The sequence below is a fragment of the Protopterus annectens genome, chromosome 2.part0, assembly GCF_019279795.1.
Source record: "Protopterus annectens isolate FY-2018-M chromosome 2.part0, PAN1.0, whole genome shotgun sequence".
NCBI lineage: Eukaryota > Metazoa > Chordata > Ceratodontiformes > Protopteridae > Protopterus > Protopterus annectens.
The window spans coordinates 98,776,140-98,790,333 of record NC_056728.1 but is presented as its reverse complement, the minus strand read 5'-3'; positions in this window follow the sequence as shown (position 1 = coordinate 98,790,333).

Here is a 14,194-nt window from a genome sequence, read left to right as displayed (position 1 = left end):
CAAGTCAAAAGCCTACTGTCGTCCTGTGGTTTAGCTGTACAGTTAGTGATTTTATGGATATTGTTACTGAGGAAATTGAGTCAGACCTAATGTGGGACCAGATTTATTGCCTCACGCAGGTGGTACACCCTGTCCATACTGTCATTTCATTCACATCACTCAACAGGTATGTCATGCAATGACAGAAACACTCATCTTTGTATTTTCATGTCTGACACATGCAAAGTTGGAAACCTCTAGTGCATGACAACTCATAACAAGTATGGTTTATATATGCTGACATCAAGAATAAAAGATGGAACTCTGTATGCAGTGAAATTTAGTGTTAGCTTATAAAGATAACAATTGTAATGTCACAATTGAAACCTAGTCCCATGCAAACCATCAGCATGTTATTTCTCTTAATTAAGTAAATATATTTATTTATTTATTTTTTTATTTACATTTGTTTACTGGGAAAGTCCAACTGGGCCAGAAGCCCATTTTCAGCAGAGGCCCGGGGAGAAATGCTCCACAGAAATATAAACAAAATACAATAATTAGTACAATAGTATACGTATAGTAAGATGCAGAATACACATCATCCAGTTAGTCTATACAAAGAAGTATTCAATACTGTTTTCTAATAGATACAAGTTCAAAAATGAAAATCACACAAGCAGTTCAATAAAGATCACGGTGAGAATAATAAAATTAGTACTGTGTACATATTAAATAATAGTTATGAAAAATGAGATTTCCTTTATTTATTGAATTTTTTTTTTAATGAGCAGTAGTAACACCGGGAAGAGAGAGAAAATGAGGTAAGGAGTGGACAGGATGGCGAATGAGAAATATATATTACATTATTATATAGGAGATCAGATGTGACAAAGATGTTGTGCAACATGTTATTTTCTTCATGTGGAAATTGTCCACTGATCACATCTGACTATGAGTGAATTTGTAACGTTGACAAATGCTTATGTTGTCATCACATTATAGCAAGTGAGTGCTTCACAAGTCATATGCCATTTCAAATACTCCAATTTTAATGATGTTTTATTCCAGAATACTATTCAGTACTTAGAGGGTTCATATGAGTTTCAAGGCAATTGAGTCTCATGACCATGTTAAGTTACTCTTAAGCCATACTCCCTTTCTCTAAGTACCTATACTAGTTAAGCCTGAGGTGAATCTTTGGTTATCTGTTCATTCATCTCAGTCCTATTCGAAGGTTAACAGTGTATCACACTGCTTAATCTCCAGGTGAAGTGTATTCTGGATGTGGGGGAGGTGCCATGTAATGAATCTGACTCTTCAACAAATTTTATTTATCTGCTGGTGAAGATTTAGGTCTCTGGTTCTGGGGTTTATGGGACTATTAGATTTGTGGAGTTATAAGACAGCCAGGACAACAGGATCTCTAATGGCATGGGAGGCATGGCATAGATCTTCCCTCGAGATAAACTGAATAAAGGAATGGCACTTCCAGTCTCTGTTAAGCTTCTGATCTTAGGAATCTCTGGGCTCTTTCTATATGTTTGTTATGTCTAGTGAGATACATCCTGAAGAAAACATAGTACTCAATAATTGTCCTAATGCTTTCTATAAATGAACAGTGGCCTCTTTAAATCTAGATGATATTCTCTTAGCTATTAGCTGTGCTAAGAAGAAGGATTTTTCTTACTGTTGTCACATGATGGTTGAAAGAGAATTATTACATATCATCAAATGTCCCTAACACCATTTTCATTTTGAAGTGGGGGTATTGCCTTCACTCTTTGTTGACTGGAGGGGTTGTCTACCAAATTTAATAATATCACTTTTTTTCATTTAATTTGAACTCATTTGTAGTACAGTAGTTATTTACATGTGCAAGTTCTTGCTGGATGGTTAGGGTATCAGAGGGGGACTTTACAATTACTAGAAGTTTGCAGTCATCTAGCTATCCAGATGTCTTGGTTTCCAGTCTGGAGGTCAGAAAAGTAAATGCCAAAAAGGAGGCATCCCAGCACTGAGCCCTGGGGGACACCAATGGTCACCTTCATACTTTCTGATGAGGTACCTGCCACTCACACTGTGTAAGTTTTGTCCTTTATCCAGGTTGCTATCCATCTTATCATATAGTGACCTATTTTTAAAGTGTTAAGCTTACTTACAATGTCAACATAGGGTTCATAGCTAAGTAATAGGCAATCCGTTTGCAGAGCATTACAAGCCTTTCATAGCTAAGTACTAGGCAATCAGTTTACAGAGCATTACAAGCCTTGCCAAAAAAACCTTATTCAGAAGTTCTCTCCAGCCTCAACCAGGACAAGACAAGATAAACCAGGAGAGAATTTGAGGCTGCCCATCCAAATATCTTGGTTTATCCTGAATGTGTCAAGATGCTACTCTGCTTGACATGTACTAGACGTTTGCTGCAGAGGTGAGGGATCTATTGGATATGCATTTATCATGCCAATGTGCCTTATTTATTAAGGTGATGAAAGTTTAGTTCCTTTAACCAAGTATTTGAGGTACAATTAGTTCTGTGAAGGAATAGGAGGTCAAATAGGGTTGGATCTTTCATGGCATGAAAGGCTAAACATAGATCTCCATGAAGGAGTCTGTAAGAGACTGAGTACAGAGAAAGGACTGCCAGTGTCTCTTAATAACTAAGATTTTTGAGGCCAGTGATCTCTTTAGTTATGAATCTCTGAGGTCTCAGAAGTTGTGTGATATGTATAGATAAATATATGCCAAAGGTGCATTATATTCAATAATGGGGCATGATAAAAGGGAATTAAGACTTCTTTGGATCTAGTGAAGATGCCTTTGGAAATTAAAGGGTTTTTGAACTGCTGTAGAAACATGATGGTCAAATGATAAGGAATTATCAACAAGAGTACCCTTACAGCAGTGTCTGATTGAAGGAGTGCATCTCCTATATGATAAGTGAAACTGTTTTGTTAACCAGCATTAACTATGCTATATATTTCTGCATTTAATTTGAGGCCATTGTTCCTGCATCAGTTGTAAACATGGTCTAAGCCATGTTGGAATAATTGTGAGTCATTTGAAGATCAAATAATAGCACCCAGGTTACAGCAAATTTAGTTAACCATAGGCCAGAAATGCTGGCCTGAAGCTTTAAGAAATATATGCTAAATAGGAGAGGGCCCCAAAATGGTCCCTGTGATACACCACTGGTACAACTGGTAACCGTTTTGCTATCAGAAGTGGCACCTACTACTCTAACCACATGGGCTCTGTCAGATAACCAGTTAGCTATCCATCACACAATATAAGGACTTATATTCAGATTTATAAGTCTATCAATAATGTTTGCATAAGGAATAGTGTTAAAGGCCTTGTATTGATCTATATATGCTGTATGCACTGCACAGCCACTATCCATTGCTTCAGTTACTTTTTCAAAGAAATTAAAGAGGTTGAAGAGGCAGGAATTTCCCTTGATAAAGTCAGATTGATGAAGGGATGATGTCAAACACCTTGGCCAGGTCAAATTATGCTCTGTGAAAAGCATGACCACTGTCAACAACCTGTACAACCTTCTCAAATAAGTTAACCAAATTCATTAGGCATGATTGTCTCATCACAAAGCCAAACTGCTGCAGTTCAAGTCTAATGACATTTCTGATATCATAGTTTACAAGTATAAAGCAAAAACACCAGGACAAGCATGTCAATAAAATCCACAAACGTTTAATGATAACAGAAGGTTAGCACTTTCATGCCCATCAACTAGGCACTTCTTCAGACAAATGTATCAAAAACAGCACAGGTATTTATAATACAATCAACCATTCAATGAAGCAATTTACGTTCCTTGAGTAAAGGTTTTAAAGGAACATATCCATTCAAACCAGGACTCTTATGCGCTTGTAGCCACACTATCCATTTTGTTTCAGCTTTCTCAATAAAATTATCCAAATCATCACCTCTGTCATTTAATTTAAAACACTGTAATACTAAAAAACAAAAAGTGTGATACACATTGTTATTAACATGTTTAAATCCACACTGTCATTAACATGTTTAAACAATGCACTAGTGGGATCCCCATGCCTAATGTACCCCAAATGTTTTAATAAATGTTCTCTTAGGGTTCTACACATCTTTCCCACATAAAAAACTACCACACTGATTACATAGGGCAAGATACAGTAATCTTCGTGTGGAGCAATCAGCATAAAACCCGGGTTTGAACATATGCCCTGTAACAGGGTGCTGAAAATCTTTTGATTCTGAAATATATTGACATGCTGCACAATTCCTACAAGCAAAAGTGTCCTTCCTATTGGATAAAGATGTATTAACTGTCTATCTCCATAAAAAAGTTATCTTTTTAATGACATTCCATTTTTAAAACAAAAGTGGGGTGATCCACCAACAACCTCTGATATGGTATCAACACAAAGTCAATATTGGCCAATTCTTGCGTATTACATCACAAACCTTTTGAACATCACTAGTAAATGTAAAGACTGGTCTAACAAAACTCAAGTCCTTCTTTTTCACCTTAGCATTAGCACCCCTATGTGAAAAATATGGTTTACCTAAATAGTGCCTATTAATAATTACTGATCCATTGGCCTCTAAAACAATCACAATATGAATAACCACATTGAAACAAATCATTCTCTAGATTGCCAAGTGCCTGCTGAAACCCATCATCATTACTATGTAATCTAGACATCCTATGAGCTTGATTTAAAGCAATATTCTTAAACACAAAACCAAGATGCATACTATTGTGATGTAGAAGTGTATTCCTTCTGCATGCTTTCCTGTACAAAGATGTCTGTAAACATCCATCATGATCCTTATAAAGATGGCAATCAAGGAAGTCTACAAAATGAATATCTGCATTCATAGAGCACCTTAAATAACTCATGGTGGATTCAAGGTAAGAAATAAATCAGATATACTACCTTCCCATAGGAGAAAAATATCATCAACAAATCTAAAACACTTCAGTTGAGTATGGTAGGAATGTACAGTCAAAACATGTTCAAACTCCCACTATGCCATCACCAAGTTGGTGTAGCTATTGGCACAAGAAGTGCCCATAACTACGCCAACTTTCTGTAGATAAAGGTGGTCACTATACATAAAAACATTATTTTCCAAGATAAGATCTAACAATGTGCAGATAAATATCAAATCATTGGAAAAATCACTATACTTATGAAAAACTCTCTAACAACTTGTACACCTTCCATATTGGGGATAACTGTAGATAAAGTGTTTACATCCAGTGTTACCAATATTAAATTTGAAACATCATTAGCATGAGTAAATTCAAACAAATCACAAAATGCTGTGTGTCCCTTAAAACAGTATAAACTTTATCAATAACTTTCCTCAACTGATGCTCAACAAAAATGGACATCCAGAGCCAGAGACAATTGGTCTAATAGGGGGATCGTAATGGATTTATGTACCTTAGGTAGTATGATTGGTGTAACAGGGTGTTCCACAATAAAATAATCATATAAATCAGCATCTATTAAACTGTTCATCAACAAGTCATATAGTTCATCATGAACATGTTGTATTAACCTAGCTAGATAACTCGGCTGTAGTCTGATATAAACACCATTATCAGATAACATGGCATGCATTTTCATCTCATCTGCAACACGATCAAAAACCAGAATGCCCCCACCTTTATCAGCAGGGCGTATACAAATGTCATCATTCTCCTTCAACATAGTTAATGCTTCTACTTCCACATGTTAAATTCACAAATTTACCTTTACTGCTCATCATATCATTAGCAGTAAGGTCTTTTTCACACTGGTTAACAAATAAATCAGCACACGCAGATGAAGGTGGGCAATAGACACTCAGTTTACTTTACACAGAATTAACTCTATTAACTCTATTATTATTATTATTATTATTATTATTATTATTATTAGTGGAAAAGACTGTTTTCAACATAATGTTCCTAGCAAATAGTCTTAACGGTAAAGTCAAATTAGTTCTGGTGCCAGGTATGAAAGATAATCCACAATTCAACAAACTAACCTGTTCATCAGTAAGTTCCATGCTGGATAGGTTAAAAACTATTGTACTTTCTGCTGTTTCCAAAAAGTTTTCCTGCCCCATTCTAGAGAATACTATAAAGCAATTAAGACAAGCAGTGTTACTGTTAGAAGAGTATAGAAAAGGGAGCAGATCAACAAAAATACTCAGAAAGATAGACATTGGGCAGGATTCATGAAGGCTTGCATGGAGTGTAAGAGACGTGTAAGACTCCATGCAAGCCTCGCGATCCAGGAACAGCCCGAAAATCCATGTAAGAGACCAGCTAAAACGTCTCTTACACGTACTGGGCGTGGATATGCTAAATACCTCACTTGCAGCCGAAAGGCATGCAAATGAGGTAGAGTAGTGATCCACGAAGCAGAAAGCAGCCCGTGTAAGAGCCGTTTTAGCTGCAGAAATGTACTCAGTTGACAACTGAGTACGTTTCTGCAAAAATCACAATGGAGCCATGTCAGCTCCAAATAAAGGGTGCATATGTGTCAGGCAGCATGCCAATGGCCAAATATGTGGCCATTGGAAAGGTACCCTGATGCAAATATGAAAAATAATACTTTTATGTTTAAACGCAGCGCAGCGCCACACAAACGGGTTGCGCTGTATAACACATAAAATGAAGGTTATAAACCCACAAATGTGGGTTTTATGCAATACATGGATTTATAATACAGGGACCAGCAGACCAAAACCAACATGGCCACCGTTTAGTGGTTGCTAAGGGGGGAAGCTGAGTCTAAGAGATGTAACTAAGCATTAGTAGGCAATCTGATGTAAATGAGTGTTAGGATACTGAATTCCGCTGTCACATAGCAAATGAGCACATTCTGAGTAGTTTAAGAGATACATAAGGGGGAGTAATAGAGTAGGAGATAGGTGACATCACAGGGGGGAATGGTAGAAAGAAATGCAGTTCATTGGAAGTCAGTGTTACATGACAGATGTCAGACACATATCATGGAAAGAGGAGTGCCACAACATAAGCATGGGAAAGTCAAGAAATGGAAGGTGTACACTGTTACTTACACCAAGGTTTCTTGTTGGGCATGCATGCGCACGTGTGTGCGCAATGAAGCGCGAGTAGGGCAGTGTGCACGCGTGTAAGGCAGACTGAGTATGTGGGAGCCAGTTGGCAGACTTGTACCACTGTTTGCGCTGGTGTGCACATGTTTTAACCTGAATAAGCAGATTCTGAACCGTGTAAGCATGTGTGCACACGTGTAAGCCACTGTGAGCGTGTTTCTGCTGGTATGCACGTTGCTCCCCCCTGAGGAAACAGAAAGGAAAAAGGAAGCAACAGAATTAGTAGGAAGCTAGCAGGGAATACTGCTGGAGCTAGCAGGTGAAAACAATTAGAAGCAGGCAATTACACAGGCAGAATAGTAGCTCAGCCAAGCACTTAAAACACTGCAAACAGCAGTGCAGGATGTTTCTCTCAAGAGACACTGCAAGACAGGAGTAAGCTATTAGAAGTGAAAACTGAAAAAGTTGAACTCAGAGCATAAATGCTAGGGGCTGTCATAAGGAGACATAGGTGACTTGCTGAGGGTGGTGACAATGCAGATGGTGCCAGACAACCCACAGTGAGGAGACGGAGAAGAGTGTACAGGCCCAGGGTCACCTACCACGGGTTACATGAGCTGGAGATAGTAGAGCACTATAGAGTGGACAGAGACCTCCTGCAGCAAATTGTCGAGCTGTGCAGGCCACACCTCACACACAGAACCAACAGAGGGGAACCCATCCCAGTGGAAACCAAGGTATGTGTTGGCCTAAGAATACTAGCAACAGGTACCTTCCAGAGACCAACTGGTGATATGATGGGGATATCACAGGCATCAGCCTCCAGGGTACTGCACCAGTTCCTGGATGCCATGTCAGCACATGTCGGTGATCATGTATATTTCCCCAATGCCCGTGTGGTATTCGCCAGCAATATGCGTCTCTTCCAGCAAATAGCGGAATACCCTGAGGTAGTGGGTACAATAGACTGCACGCACATATGCATCAAAGCACCAGCCGGTGAGCGGGGTAGGGCCTACATTAACCACAAGGGCTTCCCCTCTATCAACTGCCAGGTCATGTGTGATGCCCAGGGCATAATAATGAATGTGTGTGCTGGCTGCCCTGGGAGCTACCATGATTCCCATATCTGGCATTTGACGCAGCTGTACCAGACATTTGCCAATGGGGACATCCCACACAGACACCTAGTGGGGGATGCAGGTTATGCACTGGAGCCGTGGCTGATGACACCCATCAGAAACGCACACACACCTGAACAGGAACGCCATAATGAGGCACACGCACAAACACGTAATGTAATAGAGCATGTGTTTGGGCTGCTCAAGTCACGGTTCCGGTGTCTGGACACATCTGGTGGAGCCTTGCAGTACTCACCAACTACATGTACCCAAATTGTCATGGTATGTGCTATGCTACATAACATGATCTTGCAAAAACAGCTGCAGCAGGACCAGCATAGGGCCGGGCCAAACAGCCCCCCACCATTGCCAAGGCCATCACAGGCAGAGCGTGACTCAGAGGAGGAACAACCTGAGCCCACCCCAGTAGGCAGAAGGAGGCATGCCCAGTATGCCCTGGCCTTGGCAAAGAGGCAACGCATAGCACATACACTGGCTCAGTAGGAACCCTGGGAATGATACCCCTCTCTGACTCACTCATATAATAACATGGATGCCTAAAATGACATAACCTGCTCTCAAACATGTACAGGGAGTGTAATATGTGCATCTGACAGAGGCAGCCCTGCAGCACCACCTGAGGCATGAATGCCATGTGTTAGGTAATGTAACACCATGTAGTATATGCACACTTGAGGACCCTGACTAACATCCTACCCTCACCAAGCATGATGCCACAATATGATAATGGGATGATCAATTGCAATAATTGGCTGAAGTATTGCAGTTAGTCAAAGGGGATCCAATGTGTGCCAGCCTGGGATGACATGCTGAGCATGACATGATGCTCCACCTGCTAGGGGTGGCATGCACCTATCAGTCCAGGCCTCATGGATACTGGCAAAGGCTGTCATTACCCACAGCGTGCCCTGAATAGGTAAGGCTCAAAACACAAACCCACCTCCATAGGTACCACAAGGGATAAGAACCTAGATGTAATGCTACCCAATGTCAGAAGTCTAAACAGTAAGATGCGTGCAGTGTAAACTCACCCAGTATGGAGAATGGTGATATCTGTCCTGTAACAGAAAACTGGGTCAAGGCTCACAACAGCACCCTAACAATACCAGGTTACACCTCATACTGTGCTGTACAGCCTCAAAACATGGAACAAGCTACAAAAGGAGGGTGACTAGCAATAATTGTCAAGGATAACCACACCCCCATGTTGGTACCACAACAAGAAACAGCATGGACTAGCCATGGTCAAGTAACAGTGGCTAAAACTGCTTCCCAGTTTATAGCCTGCTACAGACTACCGTCCTAACACCAGGAACTGCACCTGGCCTATGTTGGAATACATGAATATATCAAGCCCCCCAAACCACATTATATTGGTTGATTGAAAATACCCAGACATAGGCTGGGAGCATTATACTAGCTCCAACACTGTAGGAGAAAAGTTCCTAGAATCCATAAACCAAAATGCCCAGGAACAACGTACCACTCCCACAAGAGGGGTAAGCATACTGGATGTGATAATCAGCAACATGGGTACTGGATGGCAAGGTGAGAAGTGTATCCCTCACTGGTAAGACTAGACCATAGAGTAATCACACTGGATACACACATCCTGACCACAGTCCCTGGCCAGAAAACCACAGTGAAAAACATGTGTAAAGCATAAGTTGCACCCCTCCAAACTGATGTGTAATCCATTAAAGGCCCTGTGCAGGTGCAAAATATGGGCCACACCTCAGAACCTGTTATACAGGCATTCCATGAACACAGCCAGGAATGCTTGGATTATGCAATCACAAATAACAACAAGACACAATGCCATACATGCAGGCATCTGGCATGCTGGACTCCAGCCATTACCAAACCATGCAAGAGAATGAGGAAGCTACGACATGATAGAGCAAACATAAAAAGGGAAGTAATCACTGATCAGTAGTATGGCAATAAAATATGTCCACACATACAATCCACTAAGGCCAGCTACAACAAGTTGAATCTGTGAATCCTGAGGCAATGTTATACCTGCCCCAAGTACACAGACAATCCTCAACTCCCCCCAAGAAATACAAATATATGTGAGAGATGCAACCATTTATCCAAACCGGAGGCTGAGCTCCCTCAACTCAGTACTGTCAAAACTAGTCAGGAGGAGAAGGTAACCACACAAACCACAAACCCAGTCCCATATAGACCTATCACAACTGCAAACCAAGCACATAAACACAGGAAAACATTCCCGGAGGCCCTAATTACAAACACACCACACCAACAGAGGCCTCCAAAGCAGACCCCCAAGCAACCACAACCTCCAAACATAGCACATGCAACACATAGTACACAAAGCTGGTGTGCCAAACAGTCACAGGCCAGAAGGAGAAACAACATGCCTGATACAGTTGTAATAGGTAACTCTATAGGCAGACACACTGCTGTCCTGCTCACCAGACTGAACAAGGGAAAGGGTACAGTAAGCTGCCTGTAGGCTGCTACAATACGTCACATAACAAAAGTACGCAGGTCACCCCAAAGCAAGTAGAAATATGATGCAGTCATTGTCCATGCTGGTGTGAATGACCTGAGATGTACCTCCCTGGACTACATGAAAAGAGACATAGATGAACTCTCTGAGTATGTACTCCAGGCCGGTATGACACTGCCCGTTTGCAGCATCCTACCCTCACCAAGAATGATGCCACAGTACAAACACAGAATGATCAGCTTTAACAGGTGGCACAATTACTGCTGTCATTCCAAGAGGATCTAATGTCTGTCTGCTTGGGATGTCATGCATGACAAGCCATGCTGCTGTTCCAGGGATGGCTTGCACCTGTTACCCTGGGCATCTGGATATTGGATAAGGCTTTTGCCACCTCCATAGAGCCTTACGTAGGCAAGGCTGAAAAGACTAACCCACCACCCTAGAAAACATAAGTGGTAAGAAACATAAGGGTAATGCTGACCAATGCCAGACATGTAAACCGCAATATGCATGCTCCTGAGGCCCTCCCCAGTATGGAGAACATCGATGTCTGTGCAGTGACAGAAACCTGCTGCAAGCCTACTGACAGCACACCAGCACTACCAGGTTATACCTCATATCATGCGTTATGGCCCCAAAACCTGGACCAAAACATAAAAGGAGGGGGAGTATCCATATTCAGCACAAACACCCATACGTCCAGGTAACTGACAATGCACGAAGCATCGGAGACCACCCATGTGCACCTAACCGTAGGCAAAACTGCTGTACAGTGTGTAGCATGCTACAGACCACACTCTCACACACAGGAACCCCACCCAGACATCCTGAAGATACTGGACAGTATGAATGTCCCACCAAATACCAAACAAGGTACTCACAAATTACCACATAGGTGGTAAACCATTATGTATGGAAGGAGTAATCAGGGACCTAGGGACACAAGTGGACAGTAACCTGTTATGTGACACTCACATTGCCAATGTGGCTAGGAAGACTGTCTATATTGGACACCATATCATGAAAGGATTCACATCTACGTCAACAGAGGTCATTGTGCCCCTGTACTGTTCTCTTATCAGACCCATAATCTAGTACAATGCCTCATTTGGGATGTACCTTACCTGACACCTGCAGCAGTTAGAAAGACCTCAAAGGTACCTCACCAAGAGGATAAAAGGTCTCAAATATATGTCATATGCTGCCTGGCTGTAGACACCCCAGCTGAATGCAGTCACATACTGCCTACACAGAGGCATTGTATATCTGTTGTACAAGGCCATGTCCAACACAGGAGTAATGGACATGCTCCACCCCAGAAAACTCAAAGCCATTGGAGCTGTGAGAGTGAGAGATGTCAACCTCAACACATAATGAAATAGGATGTGCTGGAGGGACAGATACATAACCCAGAGGCTCCCCACACCGTGGAACAGAATCCCACTCCATGTTAGGCAGAGCCCCTCACTGACACTCTTCAACAGGAATATTGCCAAGTGGATGGATGATCGTAGATGTACACTGGGGGTCTTCACTGTGTCACGTCCAGACAGAGGCACAGTAAAGTAAATAATAAATGGCCATAATATTCACATAACAAGGGCCGGCAAAAGACACACACACTCTGGCTAGGCTTACAAATGCCCTAGGGTGGATAGCCTAGTATGAACCTATGAACCTATGATGATACAAATTGTACAGGACACTAAGGATAATCCCAAGGCTTACTCAACTGATGATAGGAACTGTGTTGGGAATTCACAGATATGCTCAGAATCATGCAAATATTACAAACAACATACCAAACACACACACATATTGCCAACATACAACCTGACAGGTGCAGTGCAAACCCCCCCCCCCCCAGAATGCAAAATATCTATCCCAGCTGACTGCTGGCCCCCTGACATTGCAGATGTTGAGGTAACAGCCAGCATCTACAAAGCAAAACACACAGCAGCAATGGTATGAGATAGTGTCCTGGGCTGAGTCCAACATGGACTCCAAGAAGAATGGAATGCCAAATCACACTACTGCTCAATGTCAGCCTTACCACAGGATATGTACCCAAAGAGCAGTGTATAACAACAGTGGTCCTTCTCAACAAAGGTTTTGCCTGAATGGATACTGCAAACTACCACCCCAGAATCCTGACAAGCATGGTCTGCACAGCTATGGAAAGGATCAGCATGTACCGCAGACATAAAGATATTGGGGACCTACTGACACTGGACCCTACCCAGTGTGGCTTTCTGAAGTGCAGATCCTGCCCCTAAACATGTTTGACTCATTTGAAACAGTCATTAAGGCCATTGATGAGGGCAATGTGGTCCACACAGCGTAGCTGGACCTTGCAAATACTTCCATACAATACCCTACGTGTTCATTATAGATATGCTCACCAGCTTAAATATAAACCCCTATGTCAGTAGAGGGGGTGCAAACCAGACCAAGGACAGAACTGACATGGTCAGACATGCTGCAGCCATGTCAGACTACAAACCAGATATAAGTGGCATCCCACAAGGCTTGGTCCTGGGACCTCCCTTGTTTGGTATATATGTCCCATAGGTACATGCCAACATGGAAGGACTGTGTCTGAACATGTATGCAGAGGACTACAAACTGCCCACCATATCTGACCCTCCAGCTGACACAAGCATCCCACAAAAGTGCCACATAGAAACAGACAACTGGTGCCATAGCCATGTCAGCAAGCTAATTGCAGAAAAGTGTATAGTCAACCCCAGTGGATATACAGTAAGTGCCCACCAATTACCACATAGGTGTTAACCCATTACGTACCTAACATGTAATGAAAGACCTGGGGACACAAGGTGATAGATATCCTGCATTGGATAAACATGTGGCTGTAGTGTTCACAGAAACATACCATATACCCACCTAATCATAAAGGTTGTCAGATCTAGATAAGGGGAGGTAATTGTGGCTCTGCAGTCATCCTTCATCAGTGTTACAATTGACTACAATAGCCCCTGTGGGATGTACCTCAGCAGACACCTCCATCAACTGTAAAGTCCCCAACAGTACCTCACCAGGAGTATCAAAGAGCTTGAACAGATGCCATGTGTTTCCTGATTAAACAAACTGCAGCTCCACACACTGCCATACTGCCCACCCAGAGGCAAGCTGTGCCTGATGTATAAAGCCATGTCCAAGCTGGAATCAATGAACATGCTGCACCTTGTACAATCTGAATGGCAGTGAGCTATGCACATGAGAGACCTGGACCCCAGCACTGACATACATAGGACAAGCTGTACTGCATGATCCATAACACAGAAGCCACCCCCACTCATGAGTAAACTCCCAGTACAGGTTATCCATAGAGTCACTCATCGATTCTCCTCAAGAGGAATCATGATGAGTGGATGGGAGATGGTAGGTTTACCCTGGGTATCACTGTTATGTCACAGGTAGATGGAGGCACAGTATAGTAACCATGACATATGTTATGGCAAACTCCACTTACAATGTGTGTCGAAGGACAAAC